General features: G+C 44.7%; 1 protein-coding gene across 1 annotated transcript in view; it reads right to left on the minus strand.

Moving 5' to 3' along the window:
- The window catches only part of LRRC1 (leucine rich repeat containing 1), a 128,263-nt gene that overhangs the window by 82,162 nt on the left and 26,026 nt on the right, over window positions 1-20,075 (minus strand). The gene's annotated exons all lie outside the window — the stretch shown is intronic.

Raw genomic sequence — 20,075 nt, forward strand, 5'->3', positions numbered from 1 at the left:
AATACATAGTAGAAGACATAATCATTTAAATATAAGATCTGGTGATGAACACTACTCAGCCATAATATCTTAATATTTCGATATTGTTAAAAACAAAAGTTATATTATGTCCATATTGAGAGGAAGGGAAAGAAACTGTTAAGTGCTAAAGACTCAGCTTCCATAGAAGGAAAGCAATAAGTAACTAAAAAGCAGGGGTGGAATGGGATCAAACTGCGAAAGCGAGCCTTTTAGCAATGGGGAGGCAAATGCCGGTAGAAACATCCCAGAGCTGGGTGTTCTCGAGCCCAGAAACTGGAGACGCAAAGAGGAGGGCAAGAGGCCACTGGTCCTCACCAATCCTACACGGCTTTTCGGATTTTTTTTTTTTTTTTTGGTCTTTTTGCCTTTTCTTGGGCCGCTCCTGTGGCATATGGAGGTTCCCAGGCTAGGGATTGAATCGGAGCTGTAGCTGTCAGTCTATGTCGCCAGAGCCACAGTAATGCGGGATCCAAGCCACGTCTGCGACCTACACCACAGCTCACAGAAACGCCAGATCGTTAACCCACTGAGTAAGCGCAGGGATCAAACCCGCAACCTCATGGTTCCTAGTCGGATTCGTTAATCACTGCGCCATGACAGGAACTCCAGGCTTTTCGGATTTTTAAAAACATTATTGGTATATATTGCTTGGCTAAAAATAGAAACTGAATTTACAAAGGAAAACGTTCCTACTAAGATTAGAGGGTGTTCCAAGTGACAACTGTGACAAATGCTACATTTAATAAGCTTCATCTTTTTGTTTGGTAAAAAGAACTGTAACTTATATAACCAAAAAGAAGGCATCGTCTTTTGGAAGCCAACTGGGCAATACGCAAAGCATAAAAAGTTTTCAAGTCTATTGACATCGTTACAATACGTTTGGGTATCTGCTCGCGTAACATAATTGAAAATAAGAAAAACAGGCTACAATGCACACTATGTCTTTGCATTCATATCCGTAAAACTGAAGAACATGTCAAATAAAGCAAATGATGAGCATGTTATTAACAATTCAGTATTAAGCAAAGACCAAAAAGCAGTTACTATGAAGACCACAGCGCTTGAAAAAAGATTTACAATGCAAATATCATTTTTAAAAAAAGTTAAATGGCAGGGACACTGTTGTAAAAAAAAAAAGCACGTATGCCTGTGGGGAAGGGAGCATGGGGGAAAAAAGTTATGCCAGGCGATAAGGAACATGTATGAACAGCTTTATTTTCTAAGAAAAAAGGAAGATATTTTAAAATAAAACGAACCCTGAATCTCAGCAAATGAATGCCACCAATTAGCTATATATGATAATAAGAGTGCCTGACAAAAGGACTAATCCTTTGGGTTTCTTTCATCATAGAGCTGAAATTTAATTTCTTAAGGAAAAGTACTGAAATTTCTTTATGTGGGTTCTACTAAAGCATTAGCTGACACAAAAGCCATTCAAAGGAGTCACATTTGAATAACTGAGCTTATGCCAGTTGTTCAAAGAGTCTGACAGTTTCATAATGCATCGATGTGTTTACTCAGGCATGAAAAAAGCTTACTTTGTTTCCAGGAAAGGCATAATAGCAACAGCACAAAAAAACCATCACCAAATCCATACATTCAGGGACCATTTGGAAATAATACAAGAAATCAAGGCAGTAAGGGATCTGGACCTATGGTGAATACTAAGTTATTAGTTTTACATCTGTGGCAGTGACAGCCTGCAGGTCCCCGGGTCCAAGGGCAGCCCTTACAGCCAGCACATTTGAGTTTGGCTCTGCCTGTTGAAAGCATCCTCAAAAAGAACATGTCGCAAATACCACTTTATTCAACCAGGGATGCACACACCAGACGGAAAAACAGCCCTATCTGACAGCATCCCCAGAGAAAAACAGTAATTCCTCAGTCCTTCCCTCATCATCCTGAGGGGCATCTTAATGTGGCAACGAAATGCTTCAAATTAACAGACACAATGCCATCAAGACGTGCTAAATCTTCACGTTTTCGACTTCCCCAGAGAGTCATGGAAGAAAACTCAACAAGCCTATAAACCCTTCTGCCTTCTCTCTGAGATTATCAGGGCACGTGAGGAACAGTCCGTGTAGTGTCTTGGCAGGATGCCTCCGAGCAGAGACTGTGTGATGGGACACACAGACACCATTCTTCAACCACACCAGGCAGATCACAGCGTGCCGGCCCACTTGGGGCACATTCTGTACAATTACACGCCAGGAAACCACCATCGCCTTGGCTTGAGATGCTGCGCCACCTTCTTCTTACGGTGACCACTGTTTTCAGTACGCACGGTGTCTCTAATGCGGTGGAACGAAATGTCTCTTTTTCCCACTCCCCATCTCTAACAAGACTCTTTTTCTGTCTTAGGAACCCTCGGTCCTAAAAGAGCTCCGTCCTTTTCTAGCACGATAGGGACATCCACCGTCCCCCACTACCCAAACTTCTCCGTGAGGCAGAGAAACATGAGTTGCTGTTACAGATTCACCTGGGGGACAACAGTCTAAAGAATGTTATTAAACTCCTTAAAAGCTGTTTGAGCTGTTATGTATCTCATGTACTCACAGACTTCCTCTCTAGGAGCCTTCTAAGCCTTAAACTAAACGTGGACTCCCTTTCATCCTACATAACTCTCATTGCATCCCCACTCCTGTCCCCACAGACCTGAACAGCCTTTGGGGTCATTCTCCCTGATAAAGATATTGCAAACCAATGGTTCTAATCTCCAGGTAAGACTAACACGTGTTACAGTATTTATCATTTGTATCATCTGGCCATGTCCTTTTCTAATTAGACTTACAAAAAAAAAGTGACTTTGACTTTATTACCTAGAAATTCTACTTCTAGGTATACAACTTACATATCAAAAAAAAAAAAAAAACCTCTCACATATATTATTCCAAAATACAAATAAGAATGTGTGTGACAGAATTATTCACAATCCCTCAAAACTGCAAATACCCCAAGGCCCATCAATAGTAGATCTGATAGAGGTATATTCTTACCTTGAAATTTCACAGTGATGAAATTGACCACTTACTCTGAGTTATACTATAGAGAAATCTGAGAACTAATATTTAGCAAATATTAAAAAGTCAGATACAAAAAGAATGTATACTATATCATTCCATTTATATATTGTTGAAAAATCACCAGAACTACTTTGTTTAGAGATGCATAGAGATGGTCAAAATTATTTAAAAAAAAAAAGAATAAAAGGCAAAGAATTCCCATTAATGTACCATTAAATCAGTTAGTGACTAAGTGTAGGTAGGTATGAGGAAAGGATTATGATCAGGAAGGGCATGCAATGGGACTTTGGAGCCCTAGCAGTGTTAAATCTTTTAACCTGAGTAGCAGTCATGAGGGTTCATCTTACAATTTGTTAGAAGCTATATATATTTACCACAATGAGAAAAGTTGGGGGGGGGGGTTTGTTTGTTTTGGGGGGGTCTTTTTAGGGCCACACCAGTGGCATATGGAGGTTCCCAGGCTAGGGGTCTAGTCAGAGATACAGCTGCCTGCCTACACCACAACCACAGCAACACCAGATCTGAGCCACGTCTGCGACCTACACCACAGCTCACAGCAATGCTGGCTCCTTAACCCACTGAGCAAGGCCAGGGATCGAACCCGCAACCTCATGGTTCCTAGTCAGATTCATTTCCACTGTGCCAGAATGGGAACTCCAGAAAAGGTTTTTTTTTTTTTTTTTTTTAATTTTTAACTGCTTACTAATCAGGAAGAAAGAATACCAATTAGCACCAATGACATCACATTCTTTAACTCACCAGAGTCAATGAAAAGCAATGACATTCTGTGTGGAGGAGGAGGAGGAGAAATTAAATGACCAATAGTAACCAAAATACAACATTAGAAGAAAATGCTGAAGTTGCTATAATGTAATCACCAACCTTTATTGAGGGATCCTCTGTGCTTGGCAGGGAGCTACGGATTTTATCTGGATCACACTCTAGTCATCTCAACATGGCCACAAGGCTGAGACCTACATGTATCAGTCAGCCACTGCTGCATAACAAACCATCCCAAACTTAGTGACTCAAAAACAACATGAATTTTTTCTCTTCCCACATTTCTGTGGGTTTGCTGGGTGTCAGTTCTTCTGCTGTTTTCACCTGAGCTCACTCATGCAACTACACTCAGCTAGAGGGTCAGAAGGGCTGGACAGTTCACCCTGGCCTCACACCAATGGTCTAGCAATTAGTGCCAGCACCCAGCTGGAGCTCCTCTGTTCTCCACAGGCCTCTTTCTTCTCCCTAACAATAGAGTGGCTTCTTACGTGAAGCTCTCCAAGCAGCATTCAAAAGAAGCAAAGAGTCTGTGAGGAGTCTTGGGGCCAAGACCTCGAAATGTGCACAATGTCATTTCTGCCATAGTCAAGGGAGTGGAGAAACACTCTCCACTGGTCAATGGACAGAGCAGCAAAAACCACACTGAAAAAGCACAGGAGTGGGGAAATCTGAGAGATTAAATGGTCTACCACCAAAAGAGGTAGGGGCCTTGGGGGCGCCACAGAACACATGTAAAAACTCGGCAGATTATACTAGAAAATTCTGCGGTTGATCACAGCATAATGATTTTTTTTCTAAAGGAACTTTAAAAAAGGAAATATAATAAGATACTGAATAAATGTTGGATAAGACAAGATTTTTGATAAATGATAAAGTTACGATAAAGGGAAAAGTCCAAGAAATATTCACGGAAGAAGGAGAGGATCTGTTGGCTAAAGCATAGAATTCAAATGATCATATTTCACATCCAGAAATTGGATTTGAAAGGATTTCAGCAAATCCTCAAAAATAAGAACTACTGATGATGTTAATAAGATGCTTTTTCTAGGGCATCTTGGTAAAGAGGAGTGGAATGGGAATGTCCCCCGAGGGTGAATCACTTGATTTCCCTGGTCCTCTGTTTCCTTGTGTAAAAAATAAGCATTAATGATCGAAGGGCCCTTTTTAGTTCTAAAAATATCAGGACTGCATTTGAAAATGCCTTCCATGTACCATAAGAAACATGAAAATCCTATTAGCACATTATATAATAAGCATGAAGTTAAATGCATAAAATTGCAGAAAGTAGATTAGTGGTTGCCTAAGAAAGGGGAAATGACTGCAAAGGGCTTGGGGTTCCTTTGGGGGCGATGAAAACATTCTAAAATTAATTGTGGTAATGGCCACACCACTCCACAAATATACTAAAATCACTGAATCATGTGCTTTAAATGGGGGAATTGTATGGCCTATGAATTACATCTCAATAAAGACGTCAGGAGTTGTGGTTCAGTGGGTTAAGGATCCAGTGTTGTCCCTGGAGCAACTTGGGTCGCTGACATGGCACAAGTTCAATCCCTGGTCCGGGAACTTCTGCATGCTCCCAGCACACAGCCAAAAAGAAAAAAAACAAAACAAAACAAAATAAAGGCATCAAATCATGCACAGAAGTGGTAGACATCGATCAAGAAAGGGTCCCTCTTGGTAGTGAAAGATTAAGCTAGGGACACACAGACCCTGTTATTTAACTGAATTCTTATGTGCATCAATGAGTTAAAAGTTTTTTATCTCTGGCTCAGATGAGGAAAGAGGTTTTCGGCAACATTTAGCAGTTCCCCTGACACCACTGCCAGTTAATAACATTCTTTCAGGAAATTTCCAAAGGGCAAGCATGTTGGAGAATCGCAGCATAGTAAATTCTCGGGTAACCGGCAAACAAAAAACATTTATGAAACTATATTCTAATTATCTAAATGAAACAAAGTCACGGGAAGGGGAAAGTGGGCTAAGATAGGGGTAAAACCAAAACCAATGCCAAAGCCACAAGAAAAGAGCATGCCACTGAGTCCGCATGTGAGAGCACACAGCTCTGCTGCCGCCCACCCAATCCAGGCAGACGCCAAAGAGAGGAAATCGAGACAGGTGAGAAAGGGAGTAGCTTCAAGAGCAGCAGGGGCCTGCAGAGGTAACTCCAGACAGCGGGGCCTCAGACCAGAGAAAGGCTGAGAGAGACAGGAAACCAGCAGACAGAAATGTGACACCAGCTTATAGTATGATCGAGCAAAAAAAAGGCACACAAGGAGAAAGGGCTTGGTCTACTTTTGGAGGCAAAGGCGGAAATGTCACCCAGCAGCAGGGCAGTCCTGGGAGAATTCAGAACAGACTGACTGCACTGTCTATCCAACTGGCAATTCAAGTTTTCTTCAGCACTTCTCAGATAGACATAGACTGGAATTCAAAAGAGAGTCACAAATAGCAGAGAACTGAAAACGTTCATTCACAAAATGGAAAGTGTATATCTGCGCTCTACCACCTAGGCCAGGGCACAGATAATACATAGGAAATGAGATAAAAGGTTCAATCCCTTCAATAAAAGCAGTTGCTCTATAAGGCAAAGCAGGGAGAAATAGATTTCCTTGCCTACTGATTTAGCTATCAGGCAAATAAATGAAAGAGACCACAGGAAGAAAGTCCGCTGTTCTATAATCCAGCGTTTTGGGAGCTCCCGTTTTGGGAGGCTCAGCAGGTTACAAACCCAACTAGTATCCATGAGAATGCGGGTTCTATCCCTGGCCTCACTCAGTGGGTTAAGGATCCTGCATTGCTGTGAGCTGCGGCAAGGCGCAGCCTGGCTCAGATCTGGTGTGGCCATGGCTGTGGCGCGGGCCAGCAGCTGCAGCTCCACTTTGACCTCAGCCTGGGAAATTCCATATGCCACAGGTGTGGCCCTAAAAATTTTTTAAATAAATTAAGTAAAAATTAAAAATACAATATTTTAATCAGTTGATGATTGAGTAGCACAGGTGCCCTTTCTTTAGGCATCAAAGGAAGGAGCAGGGATTCTTTTCCTTGCATGGCCCCAGAAAGTCGCAGGTAAACCAAAGTTCAGAGAAATCAGTGAGTTTCTGCCTGAGTGCTACCATGTATGCTGGAGCATTTATTGTAAGGATGTTGAGTTTGCTTGGAATATTTCTCTTTCCAATGTTTCTGTCTCTGGTCTCCACTAATAATTTCACCCACTCTCATTTGCTACTGTATTTTAACGTTTTCACAGTGCTTTCATTAGATTATCAAGCCGGCATCACTAGTGAGCACTAACAAAGATATGAATGCCTCAAGGGTGCACCCCAGTAATTAAAATAACTCAAGTGTGAATCACTTTGAAAATCATAAAACCAGGAATGTTTTCTTTATGGTGCCATGATCAGAAGTCCGGATAAGACTGGTGGTGCAATGGTTTAGAGAAGAAAAACCCTCATTAAAAGTACGATGGATTAGAACTGCATTTCTTTACTGAGAACCTGGACCAGGGGAAAGCTGTGGACACTGGAGGGCAGGCTGATGGCACAGAGGGAGAAGAGACAGACTTGGATTAAGCAGAAGTGGCCCAGCACAGGAAAGGTCAAACATGCCAAGGTAAGAAAAAGATATCAACCCAAAACACTTAACACAGGGGAAGGATTAAATGCAGGATGGCAAATTCAAGCAGTAAACTTGAATTTTTAATGGATGGCCCATTAAAAAAAAAAATCACGTTTCTAGAGAATATTTAATAATATGATAGATACATGTGTTTTAGGATTATGGAAAAAAGTAAAATTGTAGAAACTATATAACCCTATTATGTTAAAATGTAATAATAATTTTGGGGGGAAAAAAGTCTTTAAAAAGGTAAATCTGCTAAGAAAAAAAGAACTTGGGAGTTCCCATCGTGGCTCAGCAATGGTGAACCCGACGAATATCCATGAGGACATGGGTTCAATCCCTAGCTCGTTCAGTGGGTTAAGGACCCTGTGTTGCCATGAGCTGTGGTGTAGGCCAAAAATGGGGCTAAGATCTGATGTGGCTGTGGATGTGGTGTAGGCCAGCAGCTGCAGCTCTGATGTGACTCCTAGCCTGGGAACTTTCATAAGTCATATGCCCTGGGCATGGCCCTAGAAAGACAAAAAAAAAGAAGAAAGAAAGAAAAAAGAACTTAAATTCGGTGATTAAGGATCATTCAACTTTGGAGTACTGATGTTTTGCACCATAAAATCAAAGACTATCTGAAGAAAGTTGTTTTTGCTTCAAACTTGAACCAACTTCAAGCAAAGCTTGAAAGGAGGGCAATAAAGTAAGTTTACATAACAAAACACTGTTCTTCCAACAAGAAGTCAAACATATTCAATGAAGTTTATTAACGAAGTCTTATATTTTGACACGGAATTTTCAATGGGATTGAATTTTTCACACCTCGTACTCAGGAAGGCATTACAGGACTCAAAAGGAATACAATTTTGTTTCTGAGACTTGGAGTCTTGGATTCAATACAGTGTATCCAAGCTAACAGGAGCAGCAAGCACTACCCAGAGATTGTGAAAAGAAGGAAAAGATATTCAGACAAAATGTAGTCCTCACCCTCAAAAGAGGCCCAGGAGCTGACACCCAAAAAAAGTATATTAGTAGTAGTTAAAATACAAGGGAGAAAGTGGAAATCCTTACAAGGAAAATAAATGCCTCCTGTCATCGTAAACTACACCTGTTACACTCCTTCAGCTTGAAAAAAGGTCAATTAGACTATTTAATGGCCAATACGCCACACCAAAAAGATCAAAGGTTCCTCTGAGACATGGCTGCAGAGAAACTGTTAGGAAGACTGTGACTGAATTTTCTCAGGAAAGACAGCTGAACTTTGGATCAATACTCTGAGTTCTTCTGCAGGAACAGGCTGGGCTAAGAAAAAAGACTCGGGTACTAGTGACAGCGCAGGTTGAATGAACAGAATACTACCGCAGGCTGCCTTTTAGTTAAATGTTTTTCCGCTCCTGAATGAATGAACAGACAGCACCGCTAGCCATGGCTTGATCCTTCTGGACAGTGAGCAAGAAATGGAGAAGCTCGCTCACTGACAGGGCACCTAAAACAGTCATCTGAGTCACCAGATCCCCGTTGCTCAAGAAACGGGTGAAGACTCTTGTGGTAACCACCAAGTTCATCAGTATTTCTGTGCCTTTACACGTTCAGAGTAATTTGTGAATCTTTCTCCATACAATCTGAAGAAATCAGTGTTGTGTCATTTCCCCTGAATATTCTGCGACGGCCCCAATCAAATCACACTCTCAACTCCATGAGGCCCTGAATCGGACTGAATCTTAAGGCGAAGGGCATGTCTGTTAGAAAAACCTGACGAAGACCACGCCACATGGGAACTTTTTTTTTTTTTTTTTTTTGGTCTTTTTAGGGCTGCACCCACCCTAAAGGGAGGTTCCCGGGCTAGAAGTCAAATCGGAGCTGTAGCTGCCGACCTATACCACAGCTCGCAGCAAGACTGGATCCTGAACCGATTGAGCGAGGCCAGGAATCGAACCTGTGTCCTCATGGATGCTAGTCAGATTCATTTCTTTTTTTTCATTTTATTTATTTTATTTTTTTTATTTTTTGTCTTTTTGCCTTTTCTTGAGCTGTTCCCGCAGCATATGCAGCTTCCCAGGCTAGGGGTCGAATCAGAGCTGCAGCCGCTGGCCTACGCCAGAGCCACAGCAATGCAGGATCCAAGCCGCGTCTGCGACCTGCACCACAGCTCACGGCAACGCCGGATCCTTAACCCACTGAGCAAGGCCAGGGATCAAACCCAAAACCTCATGGTTCCTAGTCAGATTCATTAACCACTGCCCCACACGGGAACTCCGAGTCAGATTCATTTCTGAGCCACGACGGGAATTCCGGGAACGTTTTGTTTGGAGCTGTCTCATTGTGAAAACAGTCATCGTGTGAGTCTTCACTGTGACCGATGCAGACTGTCTTGGATTGCTCGCAATGAACATCAACATAAAACCACGTGGGAGGCTGCCCTGGATATGGAGCCTGAAAACGTGTGAAGGTCGACACAGCGTGCTCTGTGCTATCAGACACGACCGGCCTGCTGCCGCCCTTCATTCCACCCTGACCTTTACTCTCCGGTTGGCGTGAGAGCCTGTGTTTGATCAGACGTTGACAGAGGATGTATGGGACTCGGGTCAAGAGTCAGGGCCCTTAATAGAGAAGGCATTGGGATACCCAAAGGATGAGAGGCGTTTTTAAAAAGCACAAAACATTCAACTACAGGGGAGGAATTTCAAAACACTCATCAACGTGACATGACATAAATTTAATCAAAATAAAATAAAAGAATGGCCCACAATCTTCAGAGGCAACATCTAATGGCCCTTCTAGGGCATACTCACTAAAAGTAAAGGGGAAAGAAAAAGACTTTGTCTCTTGTTCCCAATGACACTTAAGATGGCCAAACTGTTTTAATTCACCCTCCAGAGGTTTTGCAGGGTGAAGGAGGCACCTGACTCACCAGTTAATTCGACATATTACAGCCAAGAATCCGTGTCCACCAAGCTGCTGCAGGGGTAAGCCCTGCAGAGGGAGTCATCATGGTACCATATATATTCTGGAGGGTTTGTTTCAAGGAATCAGCAAAGGACTTTTCCAAAGAGACGGGGGTGTATCAGGTAATACAGTAAACCCGGGAGAAGGAATAACCCCAGTATGGGACGCATACCTGCTGAAGCCCCACAAGACTCCAAACAATGTACATGTTATCATCCGGTTTTTGCAAAGATAAAGAAGTCACTGTGGGGCCCTAGCCAGACTTCAAGCATTTACAAATTTCGTGATCATTGTTAAATGTAAGAGTGGAGAAGGGCTTCACTTGCCCCCAAACACTTCCTAATATATTCTAAATACACACGCACCCCACAACATGTATTTTGGCGTTTTCTAGAACCACAATGTAAGATTTAAATTACTTGACTTGGGGACTTCAGTATCTCTGCTATCTCTCCACCCAGATAGGCTTGGGTTCCGAAGTGTTTATAGCTTCTGTAAGAGCGGGCTTACATCTTCAAAATAGATCCTCTCCCGCGTTTAAATTTCTCACACATACTAAATGCACACTGTTTCCTACTGGCTGACCCAAGCAGCCAAGGGAAAGGCAAGATGGAAAAAACTGAGAGGAGCTCCCCTAGCAACTTGCAAACAGTTATGCAAAAACAACAGAGGTCCTGCTGATCGCCACATTTTAGCTCCACAAACTGAACGAGATACTAAACTCTAATATTAATCCAGATGAAGAACCACACACACAAGGCCTAATTTTGAAAACGTCCTGAATTGCCCTACTGTTTAAGGAACAAGAGAAACCATTAGCGTCCACCAGAAAACGAGCAACCCCTGTGGTCTGCAGCTCTGTCTGATTAAATGCTTTCTGTGTGGAGAGGACAAACGGGCAAAGGGCTCTCCCAGCCACCTCTTTAAGCTGCTCTTTTCGACATTCTTTAAATTTTAATGCTACTGTTTACCAGCAACCTTGGTCAGAGGCCATGCGGACATTCCTAGTATTCGTTTAACAGTGGAAGACACAGCAGTGCTGCGCGGGGGCCCTGAGGCTGCCCCACCAGCCACACCACCCTCCCAGCTCCACAGCGAGGGACTCAGTTCTCCCATCGCCACCAACTCTGCAAAGAAGTCCCAGCAGCGTGCGCATGCCGCTGGCCAGCCACTGCCTCGGGATAAGCACTTGGTGCGTCACCTCCAGAGTTCTCAGAAATCTCTCTTTGTGGCATGTGACCAAAAAGAACATTTGAGGAAAAGGCAAATCCCAAATGAATCCCAAAGTGAAGCTGTCCTTCAGCTCCTGGACGCCAGGAAACAAGCAAGAGCTCCCAGGTGTCCAGACAACAGCATGGACCATTCCCCGCAAGATCCCGGGGCAATTTCCTGAGGTAGCTCTGGGGTCCCAGTAGGTTCTGGGCTACCACTTCCTCGGCCTCTGTCGCCCAGCCCAGAGTCCAGCTTTTTACCCAGATGCATCCAATAAAAGGACACCAGGTCATCCCTTCCTCCCTACCATGGCTCACTCCACCATCCCATCCGCACCAACGACGGCTGACCCCACTGGGCACCACTTTCTCTTTCTGGAAAGCACCTTCCGCAGCCTGATACTGCTGGTTGACCAGTCATCCGAGACTTCCTTTCAGGAAGCGCCTCTCCTATGCACGGGCCAAAGCAATTTAAAATTAAAATGCTACATGACCAGAGCAGACTTTGAAAATCTACCTTCAGAAACTCTCAACACTTTACTTTTCACAAAAGCAGCTCTGAACTAAATAAGAAATGCCTCGAATGTGCCAGATACTAGGTTAGGGGCTCTGCAAACAACCTCTCACTGAATCTTAAGATCCACCCTGAGCCCGGCAGCCACTGTGATTTCACAAATAATGAAAGTGCATCAGAGAGGGTACACACCTGGGCCTAGTTTACACAGGTGTGTCAGCACCAGGATTCAAACTCGGGTCCAAAGTCCCTACCTGCCTAATGCAACGAGCAGAGCCAAGAAGCACTGTGCAGTCAGAAGTCCATAGACCCAGCTCTCCAAGTGACTGGCTGGCTGTCTGACCTCAAGAAAGCTGCTGAGCCTCTCTAGGCCTCAATGTCTTCATTTGTAAAGGGGGGAAATAACAGTACCTGCCCCCAAAGCACACACACACAAACACACACACACACACACAACGGCAGTGACAATTATATGAGGGAATACAGGTCAAATACATAGAAGAGGGCCTGGCCTATGAGAAATGTTTATCAAATGTTAGCTATAATTATTACTATTATACAACCACAAAACACACCCTCCTATATATCCAAACTACTAAAACTTATCAAGTGTGAGAAATTTAGATCCAACCATAACATCTTGTTTAGCTAAGTGCTAAACAAGAACCGTGCCCATACATTTGAAGATTCCTGTTATTTTAGGAATTCCCAGGTAGCCTGGAGGTTAAAGGATCTGGCGTGGTCACAGCTGTGGCAGGAGTTCAATCCCTGGCCTGGGAACTTCCGTATACTGTGGGTTTGGCAAAAAAAATAACATAAAATAAAATAAATATTTCTATTGGGAGTTCCCTTAATGGCTCAGCAGTTAAGAAACCCAACTAGGATCCATGAGGACTCAGGTTTGATCTCTGGCCTCGCTCAGTGGGTTAAGGATCCAGCGTTGCCATGAGCTGTGGAGTAGATTACAGACACAGCTCGGATCCCAAGTTGCTGTGGCTGCGTAGGCCGACAGCTGTAGCTCCAATTTGACCCCTAGTCTGGGAACTTCCACATGCTGCAAGTACGGCCATAAAAAACAAGAAAAAAAAAATGCTTTCTGTTATCTTCAAAAGCAGAGTAAGACCACAAGATAGTACACATGTAAATCAACAGACGGCTGAGAACCTAGAGAAGAGAGCTTAGAGGTTAGTTAACAGGTCCAATCACCCGAGTCCAGCAAGGACTCAAGCCACTCTCCAAACATAGCAAGTTAATTCAACAAGCAATATTTTCTATGTGCCCAATTATCAAAAATAAAGCATAAGCGTGAACTAAAACATACACGAAAGGGCTGGAGGGATTTCAGGGAAGCTCAGTGGGCCTGAGAGGCGCAAAGGTGGGAGGGGGAGGCCGGGAGCCCAGCCCAGGAGGAGGGCGGTGCCCATGCAGCTCAGGGAGCAGGTGGAGACAGTTCCAGGAAGAGCCCAGCACAGGCCCTGCCCCACCCAGGCGCTTGGGTGCTGCCCCGGGGGCAGTGCTCCTCCACGCCTGGCCGTACGATGACCAAGAGCAGAGCCCTGGGTGCTGCAGATGCCAAAGGGAAGCAACTAGGTCTCTGGGCTCCCTTCCAGGGCCACCAGCCAGGGAGTCTATGGAAGAGGAGGGTGAACAAGTGAGGCATTTCTCCTCGGCCTTGAATCAAGAGCCTCGCCTCTCAAAAAAGGTCACATTCCAAACATGCACTTGCAGGTCAGAGGGAGCTCAGGTGCAGCTCTGTGCACATGGGAGCTACGCTGCACGTGGGCCCGAGTCTCCAGGGCAGCCCCTACCTCTGCTCAGCACCTCACACAGGGTCGTGTCTTCTCAAAGACTCCAGTGGCCCGCCACCGCTTATAGAACAAGGCGCCAGCCTGGAGCCGCATGATCAGGGCTCCTCTAAATGGGGCATCTTCTACCAACGCCATCAACATTTTGTGTAGGTTTTGGCAGCTTGTGACCTGCTTCCTCATATCTCACGCCACAAACAGAACCACCCAGGGAGTAATCAGTCATTCGAACTGAACTTTAGAAGAACCACATGGTAGGTAAGGCGGCAGAGCCACACCTCAAAGTCCCACGTCTGGTCTGACCTCTGCCCAGGATGGTGCAGGCGCCTTGCTGACTTCAGTTCCCACACCCACAGCCCCAAGGATTCAGCTGCCACACACCAGGCCCTGACTGTCCCCAACACCTTTCTCCTGGCTAGCGACACCTTACTCACCCCAAATGCCACAACCTCTAAGGGAGCCTTTTGACCCACGTACCTGGGCAAAATGAAAACTGCTTCCGCAAGCATTCTGTCTCTGCTCCTTCACTAGATGGTGACAAACCACATGGCAGATGCCATCGTGTCCCTCGGAACCTGTTACAGCTCTGCTCCACGACAGAGAGCTGATGCATCCAGGGAAGGGGCATGACACAGTTTTGACTTTTTTTTTTTTTTTTAATAAAACACCTATTAGGCAACGAATTCCTAGTTCCAAGTCAGGATACAGGGAGCACAGCTGTGCTCTGTAAACAACCTCAGCCCCACACTCACAACTCCTACTCGGGGAGCAGCTTTTGTAGTAGAACAGAAAGAAGCGAAGGCACAGATTTTTAAGAATTCCTGAGCATATGGATTCCTAAGCCCCGCCTCAGTCTTGCTAATGCATCTTCTCCAGGCCAAACGGCCTGGGAATCTGATCACTTCACAAGTGTCCCCAGCTGACCCTCCTGATCCAGCAGGTTTGGGGAACCCTGGGTTTGATCCCTGGGTCTCGAGCCTGGCCGTGTATTATAATCCGCTGGGGAGAGTCAGGGTTAAAGCACGCATGCTTAACAGGGGTGACAGAGTCCCCAAGGGGGCGAAAATTGATGAGGAGGGCATTTTTAAAGCCTCAGCTATTACAACAGACTGGAGTTCACAGTAAATCTGCCGTATGAGAATTTCATAATGGAAGGTGTGACGATGAAAAATGTCTAAAGAGGCTAGAGGCAGGAGTTGGGCACATAAGCAGGTGATAATGAAACTAAGGTTAAGGAACACAGGGTTTCGGTGATAAAATGAGCAACTCTTGACATCTGCAGAAAGGAAGATTTCCCCTTCACCCCACACACCTGTCCTGCAGTTGCTCTGAACCGAGTCAAGATCTGCTGAGGGGCAGGTCAAACATGCTATCAAGCCTGGCGACACACGGACTTGTCAGAGTCGTGCACTTTGTCAAACACGAGCTTGATATGTAACCCATGGTGACTGCTGGGGGTTCTGTATTCTCCTCTTAGGGTCTTGAGCCAGGGTATGGAAGGACATCCCTTCTTATTCCAGGCTGGCTTGGAAGGACAGGGGAGGTTCTCAAATATAAATATCCCAGACCTAAATCAAAACGAGGCTCTAGGCTGGACGAAGGTGGGGCCTCTTAAAGAATTAAAATCAAAATTAAAAATCCACATGCATTCCAAGCAGGCCCCTCCCCAGGCACAGGGACCAGCCAGTTGTGATTATCAGGTTTTCCAAAAGAGATGGATGTGTAACCCAGAGGAGATACAAAGATCAGGCCTGAGCAAGCATGTGTGTGGGCAGAGAGGTGGTGGGAGGGAGTGGCAGCACCAGAGAAAGGATGTCGTGATCCAGTGAGGGCTTTTGACACTGATGGAGTGAGTGGTCCTCACAGGCGAACAAGGAGAGAAAAGGAAAGTGCGGTCTGCCCTATCACTGCTTGAAAAACCCTTCAGGACACTCAGCCAATTCAGTTACTCAAATGAGTGGAAGCCAGCGATAACCAGAGGAGGAAAGTGAAAGAACACAGCAATAGAAGAAGACAATAAAAGAGTACATGCCATGACAGAACAGAAAGTAGAACTGAAAGAATATAAAAATCATAATTTTAGAGCTGGAGAATGGCTTAAAGATTATCCAGTTTATGATCCTAAAAGAGAGCCCATCCCCTGCCCCCCACCCACCCCTGGCAAACGTGTTTTTGGTCTATTGCACAAGCACCAGATTGTTGGCCCCCACCTTCCAGTGTGAATCAGTAGGTCTACAGTGGGGCCAATGTCTGCTGGCCTATAAAGTTCCCCTGTGGTTCTGATGAGCAGCCAAGCCTGGGACGCATCTGGATACCTGGTTTTACAAACAGGGAACCTGGCTCCCTTCTACCCACAAAGGCTTCCAGCTCCTCACCAATGGCTGCTCTATTTCTGAATGCTGACATAGTACAATTTCTTGTGCTAATGGCCAAACAATTCGTTTTTCTGAAGCCCCTATCACCTTTGGGGAGTACCCCTTACCCTGTTACCACACCTCTAGAACAGAAAGCATACCAGGAGTTCCCGTCATGGCGCAGTGGTTAACGAACCGGACTAGGAACCATGAGGTTGCGGGTTCGGTCCCTGCCCTTGCTCAGTGGGTTAACGATCCGGCATTGCCGTGAGCTGTGGTGTAGGTCGCAGACGCAGCTCGGATCCTGCATTGCTGTGGCTCTGGCGTAGGCCGGTGGCTACAGCTCCGATTCAACCCCTAGCCTGGGAACCTCCATATGCCGCAGAAGCGGCCCAAAGAAATAGCAAAAAGACAGAAAAAAAAAAACAAAAAACGAAAGCATACCAATAACATTTATAAGACTCCTTGTTTTCCACAGCAATGACTTGTCTGCCAGTCCCTGGGGTTAATTTTCAAAACAGAGGCAGTGGAGAGAGCTCACTGAACAACGGAGGAAGAGACCGACATGGCATCCAGGGTCCTCAGCCTGAGAGAACTGACTGGCTACCCAAATTAGCAGGTTCCTCTATAACTACATTTTTAAGGAACAGTGATTCAATTTTAAAACCTGGTCACGTTGCAAAGATTTCTTCCTCTAAACAGACCCATAAAACTCCACACTCAAAGGGCATTCTTCATTTAAAATAAGACACAAATGAACTTATTGACAAAAACAGAAACATCCTCACAGACACAGAGAACAGACTTACGGTTACCAGAGGGGAAAGGGGGAGGGAGGATAAATGAGTTTGAGATTAACCAATGTAAGCAATTATACATAGAATGGATGAACCACAAGGTCCCACTTTATAGCACAGGGAACTAAATTCAATATCCTGTAATAACCCATAATGGAAAAGAATATGTATATAGATATATAGATATATACACGTATAACTGAATCACTTTGTTCTACACCAGAAACTAACACAGCACTGTAAATCTACTATACTTCAACTATACAACTTATACAATAAAAATTAAAACATTAAAACAAAAGAGCATTCCTCTCCCACAGCATATGTCAGATTTCACACTTACTGCCATTATGAAGTATATCTATGACCCATACAGGCCAAAAGTCTAAGGAAAATGCATGCTCCTTCCCCACGCATGTGGTTGCCAGGCAAAAATGAGCACTGCACAGGACGCTGGAACACACTCGGGACAAGGCAACCAGAACAGCAAGGCTAGTGATGAGACCTGCTCATACCTCATGAAGAACCAAAAGGCAGTTAGAACATTTGCAGGGATCGTCAAATGGCTCATGAATATCTGAAGACCTGTCACATGGTAAAAGAATCAGACTTGCTCAGGATGGCCCAATAACGGAAACCAAAGGAAGAAAAATGCCCCTCTATATACCGAACTAAAACATGGTGGAGTCCTCTGGGGATACAGCGTATTCCCTGTTCAAACCCAGGTCAAATGACTGCTTAGTATGGTTTTATGACAGGAACTGATGGATTAGATGGGTGATTGATCTAGAAAGTGCCTTTTGACCCTAAGATTTTGCAAGATCAATTTCCCTGTGCATGCTCTTCCTCCCACTAAAAATCTACCCAGGTTCTTAGATAACAGCTTGTGACATGCACTTTGGCCTGTAATTAACTAGCCCAAACACAGTCATCTGTGAGAAGCAGCAGAGCAATCTCCAGGGGTCAGATTTCAGCACCCAAAATTCAAGTCACAATGTGATATCATATCCCCTGGTGCATAAGAAGAAAAATAAGGAAGCACTGACCCAGTCAGGTGGCAAAAACATGGCACAACTTTTCACAGGTATTGGAAGGAAGGAGAAAAGAAAGAGTTTGGCAAGAGGGCAGACATCACCAACCTGGCTCTCTACAAGGATGCAGGCAGCTATATTTTAAGTTCTTTATGAAAGGATTTGTTTCCTCCCTCAGGAGTTACAAAGAACCTTTAAATATGGAATTTTAGGTGATGCCTATCAATACTTTCCAAGCTAAGAGAAAGTTCCTGTTCCGTCTTTAAATTGGAAAACCAGGCCTCGTAGATGAGAACAGCATCATGAGTGGGAACTGTTACTGAGTCCAGGCTCATCCTGCTCACCACACCACCCGCCAGGCCAATAAATGGAGAGACAAGTTGTTGGGGCATGGAATAGCGACTTTATTCAGACAGCCAGCTGACTGAGAAGACTGTGGACTCAGGTCCCAAAGAACCATCCTGCGGGAGTTGGAATTCAGGCTCCTTTTATACTCAAAGAGGTGGGCGTACAGTCAAACATTTCCTGGATCCAGGCAGCCTCAGGAGGGATGTGTTAATTTCTTCCTTCCTGCAGTCACTCATAGGTGGGCCTGCTCAGGATGTTTCCTGTGAGCTAAAGAAAGTTATTTCAGCTTAACGCTCATTACCTGAAAGGCAGGGTTCCCAAAGATGGACCATTATATAAAATTTAAGCTTATAGGCAACATCCCTTTAGTGATTAGTTGGTAAGGAATACAACTGTTCTTCTGTATTACAGAGTGACAGGTCCAGGGTGGGATGCTGTGATGCCTCAGACCAGGAGCAGGCTGGCATGATCACTGCAAGGATGACAGGAGTGAAGAATTCGGAATCTGACCTTGGGAGATGCATCCTAGTATCCAGTCTATCTTTGTATGTGTGTAATGGCTGAGCTGGAAGAGCCAGAGGAGGCATCACACAACCACATCTGCTCAAACCCCTTCTAGCACCTAGGAGGCGCCCATCTAAACTGGGCTCAGCCTTCCCAACAAACGGGAACACATGTCTCTCGAGAACACACATGTGGGTTAAATGTCCGCAAAGACAAGAACGAGAAAAGAGAATGAATTCTTTATGTGACCATTCCTCCTGCCCATTATGAAGAAGCATATTCCACCAGGCCCTAGATTGGAAAAACGACATGAGAGGGAATTTAGCTTCAGCCAATGAGATTTCAATACTTTGCCCCAGGGACAGATGAGGTGGCCATGTGCCTCCTAATCCTGAGTGAACCACAGAAAACTGAACCAACCGCTCCGCCAGCCACACACCCAGCAGGACCTGGCCACTGCCCCCGGCAACCCCCCGAGTGCTGGCAGCTTGCCCTCCCCGGCCGCCTTTAGCAGACATGCTGTCGCTGCTCCAGGTCTCTTACTGGAGAGCCCAATGGAAATGCCAGCCATGTTTCTGGCTCTCATGCCAAAGCCACCTTCCTGATTAGGCCACAGCAAGACTGATGGAATAAACCTCGTCCTATTTCTCCCTGACCTCTCCCATTCCAAGACTGGACTGCATTCAAGGGTACTTGCTCTGGCTTTTTGGCAGGCCTTTCTTTTAGTGTTGCCTGTTTGTTTAAACATTCAAGAGACAAGTTGAAACCCTGGCATCTGCGCCTTTGCTACTGCTGTCCCCTCCCAGACGCCTCTGCAATTTTCCTCCCTCGATTGCTATGTTCTTCTTGTCAAGGATCCGTACTCCTTACCAGCCACCTGACACTTTCACAGTGGATGAGCTGTTCTTAACAGGACCTAGAAAAATATACAGCTGGAGTTAAGAACAAAGCAAGAACAGTCTCTCAATTCATGACAAGTGCAGTGATTCTTATTTTGTTTCACCAGTTTTATTTCCAAATAATTATTAACAAAACCTAAGTAGGTAAGTATGTTTGACAGGCTCCACTCAACACGAAAAGAACAGAAAGATCTCATGACATTTAAAAAAAAAAATTGTTCTAATATTTTAAA

The sequence above is a fragment of the Phacochoerus africanus genome, chromosome 9 (genome assembly GCF_016906955.1).
Source record: "Phacochoerus africanus isolate WHEZ1 chromosome 9, ROS_Pafr_v1, whole genome shotgun sequence".
NCBI classification, from domain to species: Eukaryota; Metazoa; Chordata; class Mammalia; order Artiodactyla; family Suidae; genus Phacochoerus; species Phacochoerus africanus.